Below are 26637 nucleotides of genomic sequence, written 5' to 3'. Positions count from 1 at the left end.
AAAATGTGAAATTAGGCATAATATTATAATTATTATGTGATTTGTAATTATCAAAGAATACTTATAAAGATTGTTGTGCATTTACAAATTTATGAATGACTAATATAAAAGTCAAGGACGTCAAAATGAAAACAAATATATTTGGCATTTGATAAATGTAGAAAGTTATATGTTGAATTGATTTTGAATTGTAATTTGAAAGTTTGTCACAATTGTACTATTTGTAATTGTGTGGAATTGGATTATCACAAAATAATGTATTTAGATTTATAATGACAATGAACCCGAATGTATATTTGGTTGGCGCGTATGTTGTGGATTTGTACAATATTGGAACAAATTGTTTGTAGGTAATTAAGTAATGAAACATTTAAGAAATTAAGAAATGTAGAATTGTAATGTTGATGCCACCATCATTTTATTTTTGATTCAAGTAAAGTAAGGTATATTATTGTATTTCGCGATATGTACTTGTGTGTGTTACAATATATTGCAATATTGAAGGAAATCAGTCAGAGAAAATCCTCGAAAGAAATATTCCCATCTCGATGTATTCATTTTGGAACCCCGGAGAAGAGTTTTGTCTAAGAACGTGAAAGGGTATGTAAGGGATATGTTTGTGTAATGTAAATACAATGTAGTCTTGACTTTTTCCGTGAAACCGAAATTACCTGAAAATTAGGCCTTTAATTAAAATTTTCGGGTCAATTCGGTATCAGGAGTTCCACAGATGCTGATACGACGATGCATCGATGAATTACATTTCGTAACAAGGAAACAATAACGAGGATACACTGACGAGGATAAGAGGATTTATATCGCATGGATATACCTTCATAAAATTTTGTTTAATAATCAATGAATTATAAAAATGTCCTGAATTGTATCAGAGACAGTCAATGATTGTATAAACATAAATGAAATTTGCAATTCAATTATGAACTGGAAAGTAGAACAAATTTGGTGTTCAATAAATTTACTTTTGTCAGGCGCCAAAACTTTTAGGGAGGGCGTATGTTGTGGCGATATATTATTTTATAGCCCGTGCCTTCTATTTTAATTTATTTATTTATTCAAAACTATGGTGTCATTCACCTCGAGTGAGATCACTCTCTCGTATCATTTCGATTAGACTATCGTTAAACGTCACAATGGTCTTTTGTGAACGAATGTCTTGTGTACGACGCAAACTGAGAATGAATGGTAGTCTGTGGCATTCACTCAGATGGTTAACATCTCTCCATAAACTCTCCGTGTGCGTCAAGATTTGAACACAACTTCTTAGTTTAGAGCGAGTACAATTCTCGCTAATTATTACTGGATAATGGAGTTTGTTCTACTCCTAGTTCTCTTGTTAGTTTTAATATAAAGTTTCATACCGAATGAAGAAGATGTAGTAAGTAATAAATATAACTTAATTAACAGTAAATTGTGGTTGTGATTGTCTTCATGTTTGGGTGATAATACTCGTGCTTGGCTGATTCTAAAAGCCTAAATAAGTCCCTGGTTGAACCTCTGGTTCTATGAAGAACTTTATTTTAGCGCCCCTACTCAGGCCAAATCTATGATGAAGAGACGATGAACCGAATACCAATCTGAGGGACTAGTCGAGACGAGTGAACCAAGACGCATCTACCAAGCCGTGTGATTATTCCCTGGTACCTACCTCGCCGGTTAAAATATTTAGCGAGTCCTATTCCCAAAGTTCTTTATTAGACTGCTAATCATGCCTTCATCTGTTCATTATCACATGCCTGTATTTGGTCATAAAACATTAGCTGTAAACATGGTTAATGCCTAGATACAAACCCATGACGAACAAACCCATGTAACAGGCTTAGAATTTGGGCAATGAGACTTTTTTGAACTTTTTTGAAGTTTTTGAATTTCTCGAAACGCTGGACCAACAATAGACTGTAAAAATACTTCATTAATTCAGAATTGTACTTACTTTACATGGTTACGATGTCATACAATTTCACCAAATACACGCTGAACCAAATATTGGTTACTTTATATTATACTTTTTTTTATACTCGTAAAATGTTGAACTTTTCTTTACCGATTTTTTTCTTTGAAAGTTCGAAGTCTAACCCGTCTAGACTCTGTTTGACAGTCGCTCTAAGAAGGCTAAGTTCTCAAGTTCTAAAGTTAACATTGACAGTAAATAAAGTCACACAGCCTCCAGCATACAATGCATCGAGTATGTCACATGCCAGTTCCAAATTGTAGCTAAAATCGTGATTGACTTATTGTTCTGATTTGCCTTTTGCCTTTCGGATATGTATGTAAGCCGATTACACGGTCAAAATGTCCAATAGGTGCTTGACATGGGTAGTTTGAACATTCTGGAAACTATATATTTGAAAATTAAGTACATAAAAGGTTAACAAGTCTCAGTAACAGGCCTAGAATTTGGGCAAAGGCTATTAACATTTTTAATTTCTCTAAATGCTGGACTAACATCGGGTGATACGTTATTTTATATTCGTTGAATGTTGAACTTTTTTTACATAATTTAAAATTTTGCAGAAATTGGTTGATATTCTACGTTTCTTTAGAATTGTTTCTGAAGATTTTGATACCTCTAGCGTCTGTACTTTGTTTGACAATCGCGCTAACAAGAATAAGTTGTCAAGTGGGAGCGCTAAAGTTAACATTGACAGTAAATAATGTCACAGTCTTCAACGAACTGTTCAGCGAATGTCACAAAGGGTAGACTAGGGTAGACTAGGTATTGTTGGTCGAAGCAGAAAAAAATAATACTTTGATGTTTTGCAAAAGTTTACTCTACAAATCTTATACTTTGAAAACTTGCTTAATGTATTGTTGTTGATGAGTTATGTACGTTTTACAAATTGTTCTTGTTTCAGTCCTCTTTACAACATAACTCAAGAACCACAGGACCTACAAAAGTATATCTGTGATATTTAAATTTTTCTACACGTTCGCTATGAGATGATCAATGCACTTTTTGCCAAAGCTCACTACCATACGCAAGATGCAGTGAACTACCAAATCGCAGCAGTTTAAAATATTTGCTATCCTTAACAGGCTTAATGCCCTAATTAACCTTTTCTATTTGGATATGTATGTAAGCTGGTTACACGTTATTGATTTGCATGCTGCACCGACAAATGTCCGATTTTAATGGGGTTTGCATCAAAATGTAGCATTCGTAAACCGCCAGAAAATGATGTAAAAATGCCGACATGTGACTCATTCCCCTTGATCATGTCACAAATGACAACAAACTTAACAAACAAACAAGCATGTAATTATTATTATGGTAGACCTTATATTGGTAGATTATTCGTACCGGGTTTCGTACATTTAAGGGTAGACTAGGTGTTGTTGGTCGATGCAGCCAAAATATCGATTTTCATTATCTTAATCAATATATTATTGAAAAATAATACTTTGATGTTTTGCAAAAGTTCATTCTATAAATCATATACAAAAGTGTTGTTGTTTCAGCCCTTTTACAACATTACTCAAGAACCACATGACCTACGGACCAATGCAATTTTTGCCGCCAAAGCTCACTACCATTCACAAGATGCTGTGAACTACTAAATCGCAGCAGTTTAAAGTAGTTGCCACTAGTACATTTTCATACGATATATATGGAAAATAGAGATTTCCCACGTGATTTGGGTTTCAAAATCTAGGCAAACGTACGATTGTTATGCATGATATGTCTACGCCTTAAGGGCATCAGTATGAACAGAATCTTCATGTAGTTAAACCCGTACGTCATGTACTCAGGCAATACAATAACGGTACCAGAGATTCGTATCCGATGCTAAAATGTGTACTAAAGTATCCAATTGGACTTTTTCTGGAATCATCCTCCTACTCTAATTGAGATTCAGGTTACAATATCACTGAACATGGTGATATATGTAGAATGTAATAGCTGCCATTTGCAATATTTCAATAAATGTACTTACTTTGGATCAATAAAACATGAAGAACCCAAACTACATGTTAAGGGCAGAGTAATGGGAGAGAATATGGACCTTTTCGAGCTTCATTATTTCTGAATTGTATGTCCAAAGTATATAAAACTATACATTTTTGGAAAGGAAATGAGTCAAGGAATCCCATGGTGACGTCAGATTTGTTCAAAAATCTCAAGTTTTTGAAAAAATCACAAAAATTGAATTATTTACCCCAATTTTTTTGTGACAAATTAGAAAAAAAGCCGTTCGGAGTAAAAAAAAGTCAGTTAGCTTTTCATGAAGAAGAGACATGAACATAGGGAAGGGTTTTTTATTTTTTTTAAATTCGTCTCTTTTCGAATTATTGAAAAAAACATGTGAAAAAAGCCATTTTGTCACTCTATTAAGCTAAAAATTGAACATAATGGTGTATATTTTTGTTTAAAACAAATATTTTGAAAAAATGAAAAAACCTTCCCTAGACTTTGATGTACTCTAAAGGATAGTGCAAAAAGTTTACCCTTTGCTTGCATATTTTTCGAGTTATCTTGTCACAAAAATCGCGCATTATTGTCAAAAGTGAACTCTGAGAAATCGACGTTTTAGTAAAACAATGTCAAAATTATGCACAAAACGTCCTTAAATTTTAAAACGGTAAGACTTTCACACTTGTAAAAGCTGTATCTGGTGCACGGTCTAAATATGCATCTTTTTGCACCAATGAATCTATAATGTCTGCTTTCAGTGCGCCAAAATTCAAAATAATTAAAAAATCTAAGTGGCATTTTGACTGCACATTTTTGTTTTGTTTACACCACATTTGCTGGCGTTAACAACATACCGAATGCGCCTTGATTGCGTTGGACATACGCGCAGAGTTGCACCGCGTCACGCGACTCGATTCGCGCGCGTAATCACAATATTTCGCATTCGCGCATTTCTGACTCATTATTTCCCGCCAATTTACTAAGCTGTCTTGAGCCATGTGACTTTTTAGAGTTGAAAAGAGGTGAAATAAATCAAGCAAAAATACGAATAAATATTAGCAAGTTGTATTTTATCAGTTTCAAGTGAAAGAATACATCTTAGTGTTGATAAATATCAAAAAATCTCAAATTCGGACGTGGACGAATGTGTCTTCCATTACTCTGGCCTTAAGGTGATATATTGGGTTAGCTTAGAGGCCATTAGGAAATTAATACAAAACATAAACAATTCAGAATGAGGGAGTTGTGCTGCAAATAATAGGTGCTTTACTTAAGGCCGCCATTTTACATTCTACTGCATTTACGATGGTCTTGTGTTCAGGCGATACTAACATAGCTTCTAAAGATATGCCGCTGTTGACCGCCCATGTCTTCACGGTCTATGTTGCCACTCATTCAATCGACAGGAAGATCGTTGCCACGGACAAAAGGATCAAAAGAACACGAAACACCTTCTTTGTTTTGTTCCGGCAAATAAATTCGCTGTCGTAGTCGAGTCCGACGTCACTTCCTGCAGAGGTCACAACTACTTCCGTAGTGATGGATAAAGCGGTTGCATAACAGCGCTATCTACGCTGTACACGTCGACGTTCTGCTGTTTAAAAATCAAGTTTTAGCCATTTCTTATGGGTTTGAAATTTGCCAGTGTCTAGTCTATAGGATGACAGATTTGGGGTCAAAGGTCATTCAGTGATCACTACCGGTCTACATGTACAACAACGAACGACTGTAATTAACGTGCTTCAATAACCTTTGCAACGTACACGGTTGTTTAATGGCATGTAAATTGTAGTCATTTTAAAGAAAAGTTGAACAATGATGGCGCTATTAATCTTAAATCTTGTTTGCATCTTTATAAGGGGTACACAATTGAATATATGAATACAAAAGCCACCTAAGTCCATACTTTGGCCAAATTGAGTTAAGCATGGGAAATTGTTGCTATACATAGGCCTGTCATATGCATGAAAGAACAACTCAAATTCATTCTCTGTGTCTATTGGGCATGTGAAAAATAGCATGTATGAAAGAATCACCCAATTCCATGATTTGAGTCTTGTAACACATTGATTGAAATCCAGTATGTATAAAAGTCCACTTGTAACACATTCATTGCTAGAGAATGACTTTTGAACAAAAAATGGGTTTAATAAAGGAAAGTGTGTGGTTTATATTACATGGCAGAATGCTTATCAACATTATATATACCTGTGTGCTTTATTTTGTATTATCTTACTAGTGGTAATCTCATTCTAACATTGTTGTCTTTGTATATGATTTAAAAAAAAGTCCAAAATTTAAAATGAACCCCACGAAGTCCCTGAAATGCTAATCGTCATACCTAATACAGGTTAATCCACTCATTTGCACGTAAAACTTACCATATTGACCAGGTAAATCTAACTGAAAGAATTAAAATGATACACGGGTTTTTCTCTCAAAATAACTTCGCATGGACTTAGGTGGCTTTTGTATTCATGTATTCAATTGTATAATGGTATTAATACATCAGAATTTTTTTATTGAAATGTAAGAAATAACTCATTTTATTTGGGTAATTTAAAGTTATACATTTGTAAATAGCGCCCTCAATTTCAACTAAAATTTACAGTTTATAGAATAAAAATTACCGCAACCCCCCCCCCAAAAAAACCCAACAGAAAAAGATAAATAATTTGATATAGAAACGAAAATCTATGTTTAAAATAGCTAAATATATGTGTACGAGGGGGTATCAAAAAGTTTTAGAAATCGCCCAGAAGTGAAAGTGCTATATCAATGAAATTTTGTCAGTGCAATCACTGGTCCTTATGTACATTATGGTCCAAAAATGGTCTCATAGGTATGTTTACTTTTTTTACAGGTGGCACTAGATGCCAATAACCTGCTGCCCCAGTTACTGCGCATAAACTGCAAGATTGAGAAAATTGAGGCAAGCAGCATTATTAAGATCCTGCTTTTGAAGGGTTGCAGTGCCTAGAAAATTGATGACGAAATGAAAGTTATCTTCGGTGGTGATTGTGATGTCACTGTCACTTTTTGGAAAAGGAATTTTGATTTCATTACAGATTTTCTGGGCAATGTAACCCTTAAAATGTAACTTAATCATGCTGCATGCCTCAATTTTCTCCATTTTGCTGGTTATGCGGTTACATAGGCAGGTAGTGACATCTAGCTCCTGTAAAAAAAAGTAAACATACTTATGAGACCATTTTTGCACCATAGTGTACATGAGGACCAGTGATTGCACTGACAAAATTTCATTGATATAGCTCTTTCACTTCTGGACGATTTCTAAAACTTTTTGATACCCCCTCGTATATTAGTGTAATAGCTGATGGTATTGTCTAGGTCTTGAACATTATATAATGTTTTGTTAGAAAACTTAATAAATGATCACTTCAAGCAAATGTGACAACCAATCAATCACTGGTGATCCACTGGGGGTCAAGTTGTTTGACTGTATTGTAGGATAATAATGGCAAAAGGAGAAAAGGATGTTGCACTGTGGGTTCCACCGTGTTACAGGACTCGTTTAGTAATGCCAAGAGAATTGAGAAAATATGATTTGCGTCAGGGACACACTCAAAGGCTGGCTACGCCCCTGCATAGATCTGTAGTACAAGTATAGTGACCAAAATCAAACTGTTTGAATTTGATTCCTGCGAATTAACCCATGAGCTCGAACTTAGGTAGTGGAGGTACAGGGAAATAAAGCTATTTAGAAGATGAAGAAGTGGATAACTTTGTCATTAGTGCGAGAAATACCACGAGGGTACCCAGATCTGAATCCGGGGCACTCACATAAATGGTCTGTACGCATGCGTGACCAAAAAAACAAGGAAAAAGGGGTGTTTTTTTTTCGGCAAGGCAAGTTACGCGAGTGACGCATTTAGGGTCTAAAAACCACAGATTTTCAAGAATAAGGGTAGTTTTCTAAAACAACTTGTTTAGGGTACCTATTCAAATTTTTGGTAAATTACGAGTCCAAAAAGGGTACATTTGTTCATTTTTACTAGCCTAAAAACACATTAGGGGGTAAATTTTATATTCAATTACCCGTAACAACCCGGGTATAAGCCCACCTTCAGGTATAAGCCCACCCCCTATTTTTCAGAACATTCTGGGAACAAGGGTGCACTCGGCTATAAGCCCAGTACTAAATTTTGGGTCAACCCCATAGAAAAGCATATAAACTCAATTTTTCCAGGAAAATTTCAGGGCCCCCCTTTTTGCATCAGGCCCCCCCTAACAAGTGTTTGTGAACGGTCCCTTAAGAACAAATATAAAAAAATATCAGTTGATAATTAACATTCCACATTTAGAATTTTAAGAAATTGACATAGATGATAGAAATTACTGGTACATTGGGCATATACAAATGGGGATGATTTTTCTTATTTCTAAATTCAAGTACTAGTCCCTCCCCGGTTATAAGCCCACCCCCATTTTTGAAGTGAAATCTGCCATCTAGGGGGGGGTGGGCTTATACCCGAGTGGTTACGGTACCTTATTAAGGGCCTAAATTTGCTGGTAGGGTAAAACTCATTTAGGTTTAAAGAAAATTTGGTCACGCATGCGTACACTATCATACTTGAGTGGCCCCCTGGGATCTGAATAGGCCATAAGGCCGTTGACAGTATTATAACTGGTAAATAGTGTGAGTCGCGTATTTCGCTAGACTTGATCTGGGGGTAGTTTCTCATACAAGACTCACCTTTGTATTAGCTTGGCTAAAGTCCTTTTTACACAGGCAATTGTTTTGATGGGGTAAAAATTAAAAGTGGATTTTTAAACAATCCCTTGTTCCATACAGCGATATCCGAGTAGGCCGATGGTTTGGGACGTTCTTAACAACACAGGGAGTAATGAGTTATCTTTATGGTTGTAATCAACTATAAAAATCTTCTAAGGCAGAGTAATTATTTTATGATTATAGCATCCTCTATTTATGACATTTTACAGTAGATATCCACGAAAAAAGATTATTCCCAATCCCAAAATTTCAGGTGATTCCGATTTTGCGTTTGTAAGCTATGTATGATTATGTGTAATACACTGCTCCATAGGCCATTATTGTAGTTTCGTTCTGGTACACCAGAACGTAATTCAAATTTTACAATATATTTGCTAAACGAATTAATCCGCAAGATTTTTCTGGAAGATAAATATTATGTAGCCAGAGGTTATAAAAACCTTAACTTTTTTTGAGAAAGGTGTGTGGGGGAGATGAGGCTGTGGATGTCCTTTTAAGTATAATGATGATTGTTTATTAGGTAGTCGAAATGGAAAGACGTTTTATAAAATATTTTCTAAACATTTTGAAACCGCTACCGTCTAGACTTTGTTTGACAATCGCGCAAAAAGGGTAAGTTCTCAAGTGGGAGGGCTAACATTAACAGTAAATAAAATCACACTGCTTCAAGCGCACTATGCATCGAGAATGTCACATACCGATGGCATATATTGTAGGTAGAATGGGTAGAATAATCGTTGCAAAGTTGTGACTTTATAAAATAGGGATTTCCCCCGTGATTTGAGTTGCAAGATCTTGGCAAACGTAAGACTATTATGCATGATATGTCTACGCCTTAAGGCGTCAGTATGAGCAGAATCTTCACGTAGTTGAGCCCGTACGTCATGTACTCAGGCAATACAATAAGACTACGAGAGATTCGTATCCGATGCAAACATTGTATGAAAGTATCCAATTGGATTTATTTCCGGAAACATCTCCTACTGTGATATTATTCAGGTTGTTACCAACATAACAAAATATGTAAGCCTTTGCATTTCACAATCTTTTGAAACAAAAGTATCAAATTCTGAACAAGCCTCCCGATGTCAATTTGAGAGAAAGTAGGCTTTGCGTGTAATGAAGTAAGGAACTGAAATAATAGCGAACTCGCACGCGACCTACAATATAATATAGCAAGCCCATAGTGCTTATGTAATATGAAGTGTGCAAATGTGACGTTGTTTCAATAGCAATTGATAAATCGGCATTATTATTTTTATCAAAGCAAACTGGTTTTATTTTATATCTTCGAATCAACCCGGCAGATCGAGGTATTGGGAATTCAGGTATTCAGGTAAAGGAAAACCTACATTCGAGAAATACCATAAGGGCACATATCTGATTAGGCCATAGGGATTTTACCGGTTTACATTTTAAGACTGTTATGGTTGTGTTTCGTAACACGTTATCTGGTGGTGTGGATGATTCTCGATACAAACCTGTCGTATCAAAATTCCTGTTTCAGCGGTTTGTGCCAAATTGCCAATCAAGTTTTGCAAATACCTTTCCAATCTCAATTATAACATATGAAGCATTGTTACAAACCCAATTGTTTTGATGACATTTTCCAATTCGCATAGAATACATTCAACAGTTTAAATTGAAGCTGGATTCATACTAACAATCGCTTGTTTCATATAGCGATATACGAGTAGGCCATTGGTTTGGGTTGTTCTTCATAACGATGTGACTAACGATTGATTGGCAGTATTGGCAACATTAACGACCCTCTGCCTATATGCCCGTAAATAATAAGCAATCGCCAGGAAAGTAGCCTTTTTTTTGACGCAGCTTCCGTCGCTTGTCGGAAAAGCGATTCCCGTTTAGTAACTGACCGAAAAGTCGTTAACGTGCCCATGCATCAAATCGTAACCAGTTGCCTTGAAGACACTTGAACTTTGTAGCTACAAGCGTTTGATCACTAGCTATATATAATGATATGGTCATAAGGCTTTAATTATGTAGTAATTGATTTTCTTCTTTTCGTTACAGTGTCGCAGAATTTCACCAAATACAGGCCGGACCAATACTGGATACTAAGGTAAAGTAATTACATGTTATTTTATAATCGTAGAATGTTGAATGTCTGTTTTACCGACTATTAAAGGGTGGCATTGTGCACTTATGCTGCACAGCAAACATGATTCGACCTTTGCAGTACTTAAACCTGGTTAACATTAAATTACTCCAGCCAAATCAATCGATAAAGTCTAGTCTATCCTCCACATTGAATGGTAGACTGCACTTATGCCCAAATATGGCACTTGCCAAGCAATAATCACCCACTTGAAATCCCCTGGCTCGCTGCACTGATCAAGTTATGGACAGATATGGGAGCTGTTTTTGCTGTTATATGTCATTTACATATCAGGGAAGTACGAATATTTGCAGATGCCCCACCTACTCAGTTTTTAGCCTACATGTAATGTATACATTATTCTTGATTGACGTCAAGTACAAAAAATATCCGTCAAGTGGTTTAGCTTTAATGCCCTTCGGAAGAGAGCGGTCTACAAGTGAGTGATAGTCACTAAAAGTTGCATTCGATTTACACATGGAATTTTGCAGGCATGCCGTGCCCTTCCTTATTAAAACACCAACGTGCGAATATTCCCAAATATCTAAATTAGCTAAAAATTTAGGACATGTTTAATACAAACCTATATTTTCTAGAATTTCAGAGAGTACAAACAATATTGGCCGGTTATTTTTCACACAGTGACGTTAACTAGGCAATGGCCTATACCTCTAACATTCACTGTTTGTAGAGGTCACGCGTCAATGGTGAGGGCACTGTGTATTGTGTATAGGAAAATGAACAGTAACTGCAGTATGGTAGACTTTTAAGAAATTGTAGGGTGTTCCAAAAACAACTTTACAACTGAAAAGTCTGTTTCACATTGGTGTTAAATATGCTGAAAGACCATCTTTCTAAGAGTAGTTGGTGACAAAATGAATTACAACTGTGGCCCAGTATTAAGTAAAATAGTCAAAATGAAGTTTGTCCACATGGGATGTATCTGATCAGTGGTGCAATTTCATCGAAATTTGCGTAAAGAAAAAATTCATCTTGCAAGAATCAATAGAATCAACTTAACGCATGAGTTAGTAATATCATGATATAGGGATGAACTTTGATTTTGACTCGTTGCGAGAATCGATTTGTTGTCTCGCCTACTGTACAACCCTGTGTTATTATGGAAGATCTCACATCACCAAAAAAATCCCCATACAGATATGTACTAAATTTAACTCAAGGAAACGTCATTTGTTCTCAGCGACTCAGTTCTTAGCGACAGCTATGATGGTTGAAATTAGCCCAAGCCTGATCCCTCTGACTGGGAAAAATATAGGTTGACCGTCATTATTTTTACGACTGGCCCTCAAAGTCTACGATATCTGGGAATTACATAATTTACTTGCAAAATCGTGCCAGTGTTTCTGTATAGAAAAGGCTGCTTAAAATCATTAAAAAATACTTGATCTCTCCCATCTGTCATGTCTGTGGTACACTTGCAGGATTTGATATTACTAATCATGACCAATCCAAATTTAGCAATCCAAGTTTTGCAAATTTCAGCTCATTTCAATGCCTTCTTTAGGCCATCTATGATTTTTTCTGAGAAATGCATTCAGGGCGCACAACCATATAATACTATTTGGTGGTGTGAATCTGGAAATAACCATGAGTAGGCAGATTGCGTTAGGCATACAAGCATGTATAAATCTTTAAAGTATGTAAAATTGATGAAGGAAATTTGAGAGTACTACTTTATTACTTTATTGTAAATTTATTGTAAGTGCAGAATTAACTAATACCCGCTTATCATTATCATATGCCTGTATTTGGCCATAAAACATCATGTAGAAATAAACAAATGAAATATCGTTATACCCAAAAGGCCTTATACGTGTGGACAAGCTTAATTTTGACCATGTGACTTAAAACTGGGCCACATTTGTAATTTAAATTATTTTGCGTTCATTGTGTCACCAAATACTTTTAGAATGATGGTCTGTCCATATGGTCTGTCAGAATACGCAACAATAGTTTGAAATTGGCTTTTTAACTTTGAGAAATTAACATTTGAAATTGGGTTTTGTTTTTGGACCACCCTGTAGAGGTGTTTTCACAAATGTTCTTCAGATTTTGAAACCGTCTAGACTTTGTTAAGGCTAAGTTCTGAAGTAGGAGCGTTTAAGTTCAACATTGACAGTATATAAAGTCGCAATACCTCCAGCGGACTATGCATCAAGAATGTCACATACCGGTGACAAATTCTAGCTACAAGTTTAGCAAAGTTGTGACTTACTGTCACGATTAACCTTTTCTATCCGGATATTTATGTAAGTCGATGTAGTGTTAAAATGCTATAAAGTTAGTGGTTAGCATGGTTAAGGCGGGGCAGCTGAACCATGATAAAAGACCTCTTTAACTCTCTCCACGCGGGCGTCGACTGCAGACGACAAGTTTCAATTTTTTTTTAAATTCAAAAATGTCAGAATTATACATTTTCATATTTGGAATCAGCATGAAAAATGCATGAAAATGAGTACAAACAAGCCTAGTATTGGTTCATTGGTTCTTAAGATAGCTCTTGATATTTTCAGAAAAGATCTCAAATCTTGGATTTTTATGTTGAAGCCCATGGCTAGCACGCAGAGCAAGTTGGTTCCGATCAGAAGCCCGATTATTGGCGACACTTGCCTGTCCTGTAAAAATGCCCCGACCAGTGACCCCCTTCACGTCACCAGGTTGCCCGGTTGTATTGCCTGATTGAAGTGTCAGCGTTATCTCATAGATTGCAGCTGTTAATGCTGAGATATAGAGTACAAACATGACGAACAAGCTCAGGTAAGGCCTAGAATTTGGGCAATGAAACTAAGCTGTTGCGATGTTCTAAAAACATTGAACATTGAAATAAAAACATTGAAAACATTGACTACATTGAAAATTTGTGAACCGCGCTATAAACGTAATGCGCACCAAGATGACTTTTTGAGATACATTATAATTTAAATGAAACCTGTACTTCAAAGCTTTGAAATCATGTACTGTCAGTCACTTTTATTGCAATGACATACTATGATTTTCCTGATTCGGTTGTAATTTATTAATCAAGAAAATACAAAGTGTCAGAAAAGTACGATTTAATTCCCCTTTTCATGTCAAGAACATTCACAATTACAATGACAAATCAATGTTGAAAAAACCATTTTCAATACATTGAAACATTGGAACGCCTAAAATGAGACTTCAAGTTTCTGAATTTCTCAAAACGCTGGACCAACAATAGACTGTAAAAATACTCTGCCTACGGCTTTATGAAGGAGTAATTACAGAAGATTAATTAATTTTCCTTACTTTACTTTGTTACAGTGTAATACAATTTAACCAAATACACGCTGACCAATATTGGTTACTTCTTATACGTTTTTTACACTCGTAGAATGTTGAACTTTTCTTTACCAATTTTCTTCTTTGAGATTTTGAAGTCTCGTCCGTCTAGACCCTGTTTGACAATCGCTCTAATAAGGCTAAGTTCTCAAGTGGGAGCGCTAAAGTTAACATTGGCAGTAAATAAAGTCACAAAGCCTAAAGCATACTATGCATCGAGTATGTCACATACCTCAGTTGCAAATTGTAGCTAAAATCGTGACTGACCTATTGTTATGATATGTATGTAAGCCGATTAAACGGTCAAAATGTCCAATAGGTGCTTGACATGGGTAGTTTGACAATTCTGGATACTATTATTTGAAAATTAAGTACTTAAAAGTTAACAAGTCTCAGTAACAGGCCTAGAATTTGGGCAAAGGCTATTAACGTTTTTAATTTCTCTAAATGCTGGACTAACATCGGGTGATACGTTATTTTATATTCGTTGAATGTTGAACTTTTTTTACATAATTTAAAATTTTGCAGAAATTGGTTGAAATTCTACGTTTCTTTGTAATTGTTTCTGAAGATTTTGATACCTCTACCGTCTATATTTTGTTTGGCAATCGCACTAACAAGAATAAGTTGTCAAGTGGGAGCGCTAAAGTTAACATTGACAGTAAATAATGTCACAGTCTTCAACGAACTGTTCAACGAATGTCACACACCGAAGGATGGCAAATTTGAGCTAAAGGGTAGACTAGGGTAGACTAGGTATTGTTGGTAGAAGCAGAAAAAAAATAATACTTTGATGTTTTGCAAACGTTTACAAATCATATACTTTGAAAACTTGCTTAATTTATTGTTGTTGATGAGTTATGTACGTTTTACAAAATTGTTCTTGTTTCAGTCCTCTTTACAACATAACTCAAGAACCACAGGACTTACAAAAGTATATCTGTGATATTTAAATTTTTCTACACATTCGATATAAAATGATCAATGCAATTTTTGCATAAGCTCACTACCATTCGCAAGATGCAGCGAACTACCAAATCGCAGCAGTTTAAAATAGTTGCTAACCCTGGCAGGCTTAATGCCCTGATTTACCTTTCTTATTTGTATTATGCTCCACTGACAAATGTCCGATTTTAATTGCATCAAATTGTAGCATTCGTAAACCGCCAGAAAATGATAAAAAAAAGCTTGTAATTGAAATTTTTCCGACATGTGACTCATTCCCCTTGATCATGTCACAAATGACAACAAACTTGACAAACAAACAAGCATGTAATTAATATTAAGGTAGACCTTATATTGGTAGATTATTCGTACCGGGTTTCGTACACTTAAGTTGGTCGAAGTATCCAAAATATTTCATTATCTTAATCAATATATTATTGAAAAATAACACTTTGATTTTTTGCCAAAGTACATTCTACAAATCATATACAAAAGTGTTGTTGTTTCAGCCCTTTTTACAACATTACTCAAGAACCACATGACCTACGGACCAATGCAATTTTTGTCAAAGCTCACTACCATTCACAAGATGCTGTGAACTACTAAATCGCAGCAGTTTAAAGTAGTTGCCACTAGTACATTTTCATACGATATATATGGAAAATAGGGATTTCCCACGTGATTTGGATTTCAAAATCTAGGCAAACGTACGATTGTTATGCATGATATGTCTACGCCTTAAGGGCATCAGTATGAACAGAATCTTCATGTAGTTAAACCCGTACGTCATGTACTCAGGCAATACAATAAGGCTAGAGATTGGTATCCGATGCTAAAATGTGTACTAAAGTATCCAATTGGACTTTTCTGGAATCATCCTCCTACTCTAATTGAGATTCAGGTTACAATATCACTGAACATGGTGATATATGTAGAATGTAATAGCTGCCATTTGCAATATTTCAATAAATGTACTTACTTTGGATCAATAACACATGAAGAACCCAAACTACATGTTAAGGTGATATATTGGGTTAGCTTAGAGGCCATTAGAAAAGTAATACAAAACATAAACAATTCAGAATGAGGGAGTTGTGCTGCAAATAATAGGTGCTTTACTTCAGGCCGCCATTTTACATTCTACTGCATTTACGATGGTCTTGTGTTCAGGCGAGACTAGCATAGCTTCAAAGGATATGCCGCTTCTGACCGCCCATGTCTTCACGGTCTAAGTTGCCACTCATTCAATCGACAGGAATATAGTTGCCACGGACAAAAGTATCAAATGAACATGAAACACCATCTTTGTTTTGTTCCGGCAAATAAATTATGGGAAGGCAAACTGAATCACATCCAGGTCAATTTGAACCATGTTTAGATTAGAATAGAAATGGTGATTCGCCATGAAAAACATAGTTGAAAGCCGGTATGTTCAAACATAAAATGTTGTTACCCAGTATATATGTGTTATTTTTTTCTTTGAGGTCAAATGTAATTAAGTCCGAGACAAAATACCTTTAAATTGAATCTTCTGCATTAAACAACAGAGCTGAGTGACGCCAATTGCACATATGCATTGAAATTTGCCTGTGTCTATAGGATGTTCACAGATTTTGGGTCAAAGGTCATTCAGTGGTCACTACCGGCCGACAACAACGAACGACTGTAATTAACGTGTTTCAATAACCTTTGGAACACGGTTGTTTGATGGCATGTAAATTGTAGTCATTTTAAAGAAAAGTTGAACAATGATGGCGCTATTAATCTAAATCTTGTTTGCATCTTTACAAGGGGTACACAATTGTATAATGGTATTAATACATCAAAAAAACTAACAAATTGCAAGGAAATTTCCAAAAAATTTCATGAAATGTAAGAAATAACTCATTTTATTTGGCTAATTTAAATTCAAAACATTTGTAAATAGCGCCCTAAATTTGAACTCAAATTTACAGTTTATAGAATAAAAATTACCACAAAAAAAACCCAACAAAACAACAACAAAAACAGCAACAACAAAAAAAAAGAAAAAAGATGAATAATTTGATATAGAAACGAAAATCTATGTTTAAAAGAGCTAAATATAAATTATTAGTCCGGTGGCAGACCAAGGTAGGTTGGTTTTGCCAGTTGAAGTGTTTTTGTTTCTGGATTATTGTTCTGTGGGTGGTACAAAATGAAATTACGAGGGGTGTAAAATTGTCACCCCTGGGCAATTCGAGATATCCAAGGTCAAAGTTTATACAGGCGTCAAAATTATAAACTTGTCCAAACATATATCAAATTATTCCTCTTGTCATAAGGATTCAGAAAATATATAGTTTTACATATCTACGACTTATCGTTGTGGAGTTATGAGCAAAAAGGTCAAAGGTTAAATAGAGAACTCCACAGGGGTTGAAATTGAAAAATGCTCCAATTTTGATGAAAATGGTCTCAAATTGGTCTTTCTGTACCACAACTCGAATAATGAATAGTTTGAACTACCTAGAATGACTTGTTGCCTTGGTAACACATCAAATTAGGTCATTGTCAATTGAGTCCTACTGATGTTGACCTACTGGTACTTCTCTGAATGCTTACCTAGGTAACGAGTCATTACAGTTGGTTATAACTATTCTTTATTCGATTGAGATAACACTGCCAACAATTTAAGACCATTTTCATCAAAATTGGAGTATTGTATCTCTTTCAGCCCCTGTGCTTCTTCAAAGTTAACCTTTGACCTTTTGGCTTATAACTCCGAAACGATAAGTCGGAGGTGGGTCAAACTAAAAAATTATGCAATTTTGAATTTTGACCCTTGTATAAACTTTGACCTTGGAAATCTTGAATTGCCCAGGGGTGGTGGTGACAATTCTACATCCCCCATAATCTCATTTTGTACCACCTATAGATTAATAATCAGCAAAGAAAAATACTTTAACTGGCAAAACCATCTAACCAAATAAAACAATAGTTTGCAGCCGAACTATATGTGTATATTAGTGTGATAGCTGTTGGCATTGTCTAGGTCTTGAACATTATATAATGTTTTGTTAGAAAACTTAATAAATGATCACTTCAAACAACCGTGGCACTGGTGATCCACTGGGGGTTGTTTGACTGTATTGTAGGACAATAATGACAAAAGCAGAAATGGAAGTTGCACTGTGTGTTCCACCGTGTTACAGGACTCGACTCGTTTGGTAATGCGAAGAGAAAATATGATTTGCGTAGATCTGTAGTACAAGTATAGTGACCAAAATCAAACTGTTTGAATTTGATTCCTGCGAATTAACCCACGAGGGTACCCAGATCTGAATCCGGGGGGGGACTCACATAAATGGTGTTTACGACTGCGTGACCAAAAAAAACAAGGAAAAATGGGTGTTTTTTGGGCAAGGCAAGTTACGCGAGTGACGCATTTAGGGTCTAAAAAACACCAATTTTCAAGAATAAGGGTAGTTTTCTAAAACTGAACAACTTGTTTAGGGTACCTATTAAAATTTTTGGTAAATTACGAATCCAAAAAGGGTAAATTTTTTCATTTTTACTAGCCAAAAAACACATTAGGGGGTAAATTTTATATTAAATTACCTTATTAAGGGCTTAAATTTGCTGGTAGGTTAAAACTCATATAGGGGGTGTTTAAAGAAAAATTGGTCACGCATGCGTACACTATCATACTTGAGTGCCCCCCCCCCCACCCGGATCTGAATAGGCCATAAGGCCGTTGACAGTATTATAACTGGTAAATAGTGTCGCGTATTTCGCTATACGTTTCTCATACAAGACTCACCTTTGTATTAGCTTTGCTAAGGGATCGATCGTTATTTACGGCAGGGGGAAAATGGGCGTTTAGGAAAAAATATCGACAAAGAAATTCGCGTTCCCCCCTCGCGTCCCCTCGCGTTTCGGATTCCCCCTTGTTTCCCGAATTTCTCCTTTTAAAACTTAGCAATCCCCCTCCTGGTTCAACGGAAACTTTCGCGTTCCCCCCTCAAGACCTCCAAAATATTTCGGGTTCCCCTCTCAAAATGCCCATCCCCCCTGTTGTTCCCTAAAGTCCATTTTACACAGGCAATTGTTTTGATGGGGTAAAAATTAAAAGTGGATTTTTAAACAATCGCTTGTTCCATACAGCGATATCCGAGTAGGCCGATGGTTTGGGATGTTCTAACAACACAAAGAATATAATAAAATGAGTTATCTTTATGGTTGTAATCAACTATTAAAATCTTCTAAGGCAGAGTAATTATTTTATGATTATAGCATCCTCTTTTCAGTAGATATCCACGAAAAAAGATTTCAGGTGATTCCGATTTTGCGTTTGTAAGTTATGTATGATTATGTGTAATTGTAGTTTCGTTCTGGTACACCAGAACGTAATTCAAATTTTACAATATATTTGCTAAACGAATTAATCCGCAAGAATTTTCTGGAAGATAAATAGTATGTAGCCAGAGGTTTCCAGTGGTATAAAAACCTTAACTTTTTTTTGAGAAAGGTGTGTGGGGGAGATGAGGCTGTGGATGTCGTTTTAAGTATAATGATGATTGTTTATTAGGTAGTCGAAATGGAAAGACGTTTTTAAAAATATTTTCTTAACATTTTGAAACCGCTACCGTCTAGACTTTGTTTGACAATCGCGCAAAAAGGGTAAGTTCTCAAGTGGGAGGGCTAACATTAACAGTAAATAAAATCACACTGCTTCAAGCGCACTATGCATCGAGAATGTCACATACCTATGGCATAGTCTAGGTAGAATCATATTGGCAAAGTTGCGACTTTATAAATCCCCCGTGATTTGAGTTGTAAGATCTAGGCAAACTTATTCATAAACTATTACTCATGATATGTCTCCGCGTCAGTATGAGCAGAATCTTCATGTAGATGGACCTGCATGTCATGTACTCGGGCAATACAATACGACTACGAGAAATTCGTATCCGATGCAAACATTTGTATGAAAGTATCCAATTGGATTTATTTCCGGAAACATCTCTTAGTCTTACTGTGATGTTATTTAGGTATTAAGTTGTAACAAAAGCACTCAACACAGCAAAATATGTAAGCCTTTGGAATTCACAATCTTTTGAAACAAAAGTATCAAATTCCGAGCAAGCCTCCCAATGTCAATTTGATAGAAACTAGGCTTTGTTTTTAATGAAGTATGGAACTGAAAGCGAACTCGCACGCACAACAATTTTATTCAGCAAGTCCAGGGTGTTTGCTTTTATGTAATGTAGTGTGTAAATGTGAGGTTGTTTCAGTGTAGAACAATAATTGATTAATCTGAATAGGCCATAGGGCTTTTACCGGTTAACATTTTAAGACTGTTAGGATTATGTTTCGCAATACGTTATCTGGTGGTATGGATGGTTCTCGATACAAACCTGTCGTATTGAAATACCTGTTTCAGCGCCCAAATTGCCAATCAAGTTTTGCAAATTACCTTTTGGATCTCTATTGTTATACATTAAAGCATTGTTACAGACTCAGTTGTTTTGATGACATTTTCTAGATTGGCATACAATTCATTCATCAATTCAAATTGAAACTGAATTCGTAATTTAACAATCGCTTGTTACATAGCGATATCCGAGCAGGCCAATGATATGGACTGTTCTTCATAGCATTGTGCGTAACGATTTATCTCATTGACTGAATTCAACGTTAACACTCTCTGCCTAATGCCCGTATCATAGTTAGTAATCTATGCGTAGCATTTTTTGTTACGTAACTTCCGTCGCTTGTCTAAAATCGATTGCCGATATCCGACCGATAAGTCGCTAACATGCCCTGGTGTGAATATGAAAGGTCAAAATTTTCAATTGATCGTCGGCTTTTCCTCCCACCTACATACACTTTAAGAATATATCATTAGATTTATAAAATTTACTTCGAGGACTGTTATATATCAAAAATATGAAAAATATCAAATTTTTATAATTTGTCATACAATTTGTATTATATCGTGAATTTCAAAAAATGAAAATTATTTGATATCAGAAAGACATTCTTCGTATTCTATTCAGAATACAATGCATTTTCAAAAGGGGGGTGAACAGGAGCTGACTACAAGGCGACATGATATCTCAGATATAATAACTGGAATTGGATAATTGTAGATGCTTTTATTCCATGATAGGAATGCATTCAAATGACATTATCAATCAAGTTTTAATTATTGTTTTATGCTTTATAATGTCTAAAAGACATAGGATAAATAAGAAGGCAAGGTTACCTTCAACGGGAACCGGTTTTCGCCTGCGCAATATAGCCAGGCTCATCAGCCGCACAGTTAAACTGTATCAGGGATAAAGTATATTAAAAGCATATAAACTTCACAAAAGTACTCCCCGAGTTTTTTTGATATCTTTTATTGTGACAATAATTTGTTAAAATAAATTGTAGGGTAGTTACTTGTTTTCAGCATTATATTTAATAGCCAATGGCTTTCTGTGGATATACCAATCCTTCAAGATGAGTTAGATTGACATTTTCGAGTTTTCACATTGGATATTTTCTATGATTTCGAGATGTTTCTCAGAGACTGAGGTTTAAAAGAGCCACTTTCAAGTCATTTGGTAATTATTTATTTTAATTATGGGATATTTGACTTGTATAGACCATTTGGTGTCTGGGATTATGATATATTGCAACTCTGTTGTATGAGATTGCTACCCTTTGTCAAATCTTGGTCTTTTTGAAGTTTCAAGTGGCTCTGAAAAGAGCCGTTTGTTTTGCATACACTGACTGGTTCCTGTGCAAGTTATTTTTCCACGGATATTTCCGTACACGGCAGATATCATGACTAGACACACCTGTGGCATGGAACTTAGATCAAACATTGAGTTCTTACATTCAGGCCTTATTTCATTAATGAGAACTTGTTAATTCGTGCGGTACAATGTGCATTAGACTCACCGTGTATTACAATACACAGCGGTAATGCTGATGTTAACATGTTCGCTCAAATTCTCTCCTTTTGGCCGGTCTTTCAAATATTTCCAGTCTGATCATGAATCTCCATGTGAGGATAAATAGTCCAAGTCTTGTCATTGATTCTTGTGTGTGTAATCTTTACTCTAGCATTTAAATTGCGAGAGCAGTTTCGCCGTAATGCACGCAGTACAGTGCTGCCGTCTCTATCGCTGTGTGATTGCATAGTGTGCGCCAAGTTTTGGCGCAAACGATAATATCTCCCAATGCGGACGTGATTGAAATCAATCACTTCCAAACTCGCCAACCTTTTACAACTTGTGCTAGTTTGTGTTGATATTTTTTTTTTTTTTTTGCTTTTCCTTGATATTCAAGGTGCAAAATCTTACTGGATGCTTTGAGCTATCAATCTCCCATGAAATGGTAGCATTCGATCGGTTGAAATGTATAGGATAATTAAAATACATCCATTTTAAGGTGTATATTTGATGTTTTTTCACAAATGCCCCATTGATTTCAATGGTAATTTTGAATTTAGTAAGAGATCGAAGTTTAAATGGGCCACCTTCAAGTCATTTGTTGGTTATGAATTTTTATTATGGGATATTTGACTTGTATTCGGTGTTTGGGATTATGATATATTACAACATCAATGCATAATGTTGCTACCCTATGTTACCTAGTGGTCTTTTTGATGTTTCGGTGGCTCTGAAAAGAGCCGTTTGATTTGCATGCAGTGATTTGATTTTTTGGTAAAACACAACAAGTTGATTATGTTTTAACTCATCCAAATGGATTTTGGTTTCTTATTCACAAGTATGCATTTTTCTTATTTATTTGTCTTTTCATTGATGATATTGTGCATGTATTTATTTATTTATATAAATATTGGTTTTCAAAAACCCGAAAGTAAATTAAGTATAAAATTTTGGTGTGGAGAGTGTCACATATGTATTCAATTGAGTGATGAATGCATTATTTTGATGATTTTGTTCAGAGGTGACTAAAAAAGGTAATTGTTAATTTCACATGGTAAAACATGGAATTTTTAAAAAAATTCAAAATATTTGAAATAAAAAGTATACCAGTAGTTGGTTAATATGGCTAGTCTGAAAATCCTTGACATGACATACAAGTTCCGGCAACAGGCCTAGAACTTTGGGCGATTGCTCTTAATGTTGTTTTCATTTCTCGAAACGCTGGACAACCCGGAAAAGGAAGAAATTGGGAGGAATTCGATGCTTCTTTAGATTTTGATATCTCTTCCGTCTATACTTTGCTTGCTTAGAAGGCTAAGTTATCAAGTGGGAGGGCTGAAAGTTTGACAGTAAAAATATCACAATGCCCCCAGCTGTGTGCGTCGAGAATGTCACATACCGTAAACGTTCGCCTAATGGCGCTATGGGTTTCCTTGACATAACTGGAATTTTAGGCACAATCTAAAAGTGCCCTCCCGTAAAAATCCCACCAGCAAATAAAGGCACGTATCCTTATTTCTTGTTGGGATTTTCAGAGGAGGGAGCTATCTTTTTGTACATGAAATTTACCCTAAGGCAAAGGAGCCCATGTGCGCCATTAGGCGAACGTTTACGGTACCGAAGGATGGCACATTTGAGCTAAAATCTTATCAAATTTGTGACTTATTATCCTGATTAACCTGTTCTATTTGGATATGTATATAAGCCAGTTATATTGATTAGCATGATTTAGTTTCAAAATCCATAATCCAATGTATTTAACCAATAATAACAAACTTGACATACAAACAATCTCCGGTAACAAAACTACTTTACCTACCTACCTACTAATTTACTTCAGCTGTCTTGGGCCATGTGACTTTTTTAGAATTGGAAAGAGCAAAATAATGATTTTTAAATCAACGAGAAATTTGACGAAATAATAAAATTATGTATTTTATCAGTCTCAAGTGAAAGAAAACATCTTACTGTTGATAAATATCAAGAAATCTCCAATTCGGGCAGTGATGAATGTTTCTCCCATGCGTCATGTACTTTATAGCAATACAATAAGGCTACGAGAGATTCGTATCCGATGCTTAAATGTGTACTAAAGTATTCAATTGGACTTTTCCCGGAAATATCTCCTTTAGATTCAGGTTGTTACAAAACCACTGAACATGCTGATGTATGTAAGCTTTAGCACTCTATATTATTTTGAAAGCTAAAACTAAACATTGTTGAGTGTCGATCCAAGAAGGATATCATCTTACTTTAGCTCCTTCAATCGAAGGGAAGATATAGTTGCCATGGACAAGGATGAAAATATAATAAATAGGATTTGTATTATAATTATATTTATAAAGGACACGCGACACTTGTTGTGGGCTGACGAAACTATATACATGGCTGTCAGCCTTTTCAAAATAGACTGTTAGCAGTAAATATTACAAATTGAAAAACAACATACTTATCTTTGACACCGCACGACACATTAAGAATTGTTTATGAAGATTTCATGATTACGTGTTAATCCAATGGCGACGTCAAAAATGGCGATATCGCACACCGACATCGCCTGGCTAATAATTATTTGGTGCAGCAGATATACTAAAATAAATATCCGGGATCGATACACGTGAATTGCTGTGCACGATTTTGATATCAGACGAAAATCTTCGGATACCGGGGTAGAAAATGTCTCAAGAAACCAGATCTGGTCTCATACACTTGATAATACGTGTTGAACAGATATGATAGTCGTTAGCTTGCGTCTTGAGAAAAGGCCGTGCGTCTTGAACTCAAAATCTGACCAAAATTCTAATTTTATATTGCGTTAGTCCTGTATGGACTACAGCGCGCAGGCTATAGCTGCACTCACTACTCCAGTGGAGGCAGTATGACCATTGACCGCAATGTCGTATACAAGCTTACTCACACAGCGAGAAATCAATTACCCCGGTTATTGTCAGTAGCCTTAGTCAGGTCACTTGGCTAATTATGCGTCTCATAAAGTCGGAATAAAATGGCCATGCGTGGCTGTGGATTCAACCTACCATGAAGATTTCTACCATGAAGATATCGGGGCGATGACACTGTGTATCGCATCCGCCGCCACCTGCTTAATTCCTTGTTTTGTTCTGGTAAATGAATCATGGGAAGGAAAACTCCAGGTCAATTCCATGGTCAATTCCATGGTATCCAACTAAGTATTTCCATTTGTTTCTTATTATTTTGGAAACTTTTTAACTCTTCATATCTTTTGAACGGATAAGTCCAAATTCAATGGGATTTTTGGTAAAATGTAGCTTTGCAAATGCTGTTTATAATCATAAATATAAGAAACTGAAAATTGAATATGTCAGACTTCATACTGATTTTGCTTGATCACACCACATTTAAGGGGGTGCTACACCCCTGTGGTAAATTTTTCTCAAAAAATAATAACACACTGGTAACAAAAGTTATGTATATTATTGGGGCAAGGAATACAATTACTACACTGAAATTTCAGTGACTGAAGACAAGCGATTCGTTATTTATGATAGGAAATGAGGTACATTCTAGCGGTACCCTTTTCTTATCATAAATAACGAACCGCTTGTCTTGGGTCACTGAAATTCCAGTGTAGTAATTGAATTCCTTGCCCCTATAATATACATAACTTTTGTTACCACTGTGTTATTAGTTTCTGAAAAATGCAAAAATAGACACAAATTTATCGAGGGGTGTAGTACCCCCTTAAACCACATGTATAGTGGCCGATGCTGGTACGCCATCTCTCCAATGCGAGTGACCTGTCGTTTTGCTTCCTATGAATGAACGTTCATGAAGACTTGATCTGTTTCATGCAATATTGGTCAAATTGATCTTAATAATTATTTTCTACAGAATATGCGTGTCCCTTTTAATACTATAAAACATGTTTTGACATGGTGCTCAACACACTCAGAAAGCCCTTCAGACATCTTGTCTATAAATACTGTAGACAATTTACGATGAATAGAGTAGTAATATTACTGCTTTAAAATTCTGTTATGGTTCTCAAATAAATTAAAATAACACCTTCAGAAATATTGTCTAATAGCTTCTAATAGACACTTCACTATGAATTAAACGTCTGTAGCATAGGTAGGATCTTAGTACCTTTTATATGACGGATTTATACTTTTGGAACAGAGTGATTCAAAATATTTAATTCTCAGATAGAAAGCTTAAAGGCAGGATCTTCTAAATTGTTTACTTTACATTATCGTCACTGGCCTTGAACATGGATGAAGCAAACCATTCAATATTAAGTCTACACCTATAAGACTTTTATATTCAAGGGCCAAAAGTAAATATGAGGTGTTTCCTGCATGTACTTTTGGCCCATGAACATGGATGAATAACCTCTTCAATATAAAGTCTACACCTACAAGGCTTTATCCATGTTCAAGGGCCAAAAGTTTTTCCAGACCAGTGACGTCATATTGAATTAGTAAACAGATTATTCAAAAGCACCTGTATCACAAGTGAAGAGGTAGTACATTGAAAATAAAACCAGTCAGGTACATTATTCCAGTCAAGCGGTACTTCAAACCAACCGAGCGGGCTGACTAGTGTCGATTAACAGGTAAAAGTAGTCGATCGTGCTTGACTAGTTTAAAATCGGCATTGGACTGGTTTCTGCATTGGATAA

At 35.6% G+C, this 26637-nt stretch overlaps 1 protein-coding gene across 2 annotated transcripts in view; it reads left to right on the top strand.

Annotated features, from left to right (window-relative positions):
- The window catches only part of LOC140162147 (protein kinase C beta type-like), a 163424-nt gene that overhangs the window by 7435 nt on the left and 129352 nt on the right, over positions 1 to 26637 (top strand). Inside the window, exon 1 of one of the 2 annotated variants that reach the window (XM_072185420.1) lies at positions 10707 to 10770. The exons of the other annotated variant lie outside the window; for it this stretch is intronic. The gene's annotated coding sequence lies outside the window, so the exon portion shown is untranslated. Of the gene's footprint in view, positions 1 to 10706; positions 10771 to 26637 lie in introns of those variants that run through there. 2 annotated transcript variants of the gene reach the window in all.

The sequence above is a fragment of the Amphiura filiformis genome, chromosome 10 (genome assembly GCF_039555335.1).
Source record: "Amphiura filiformis chromosome 10, Afil_fr2py, whole genome shotgun sequence".
In the NCBI taxonomy this organism is placed as follows: Eukaryota; Metazoa; Echinodermata; class Ophiuroidea; order Amphilepidida; family Amphiuridae; genus Amphiura; species Amphiura filiformis.
This window is presented reverse-complemented; position numbering and strand designations above follow the sequence as displayed.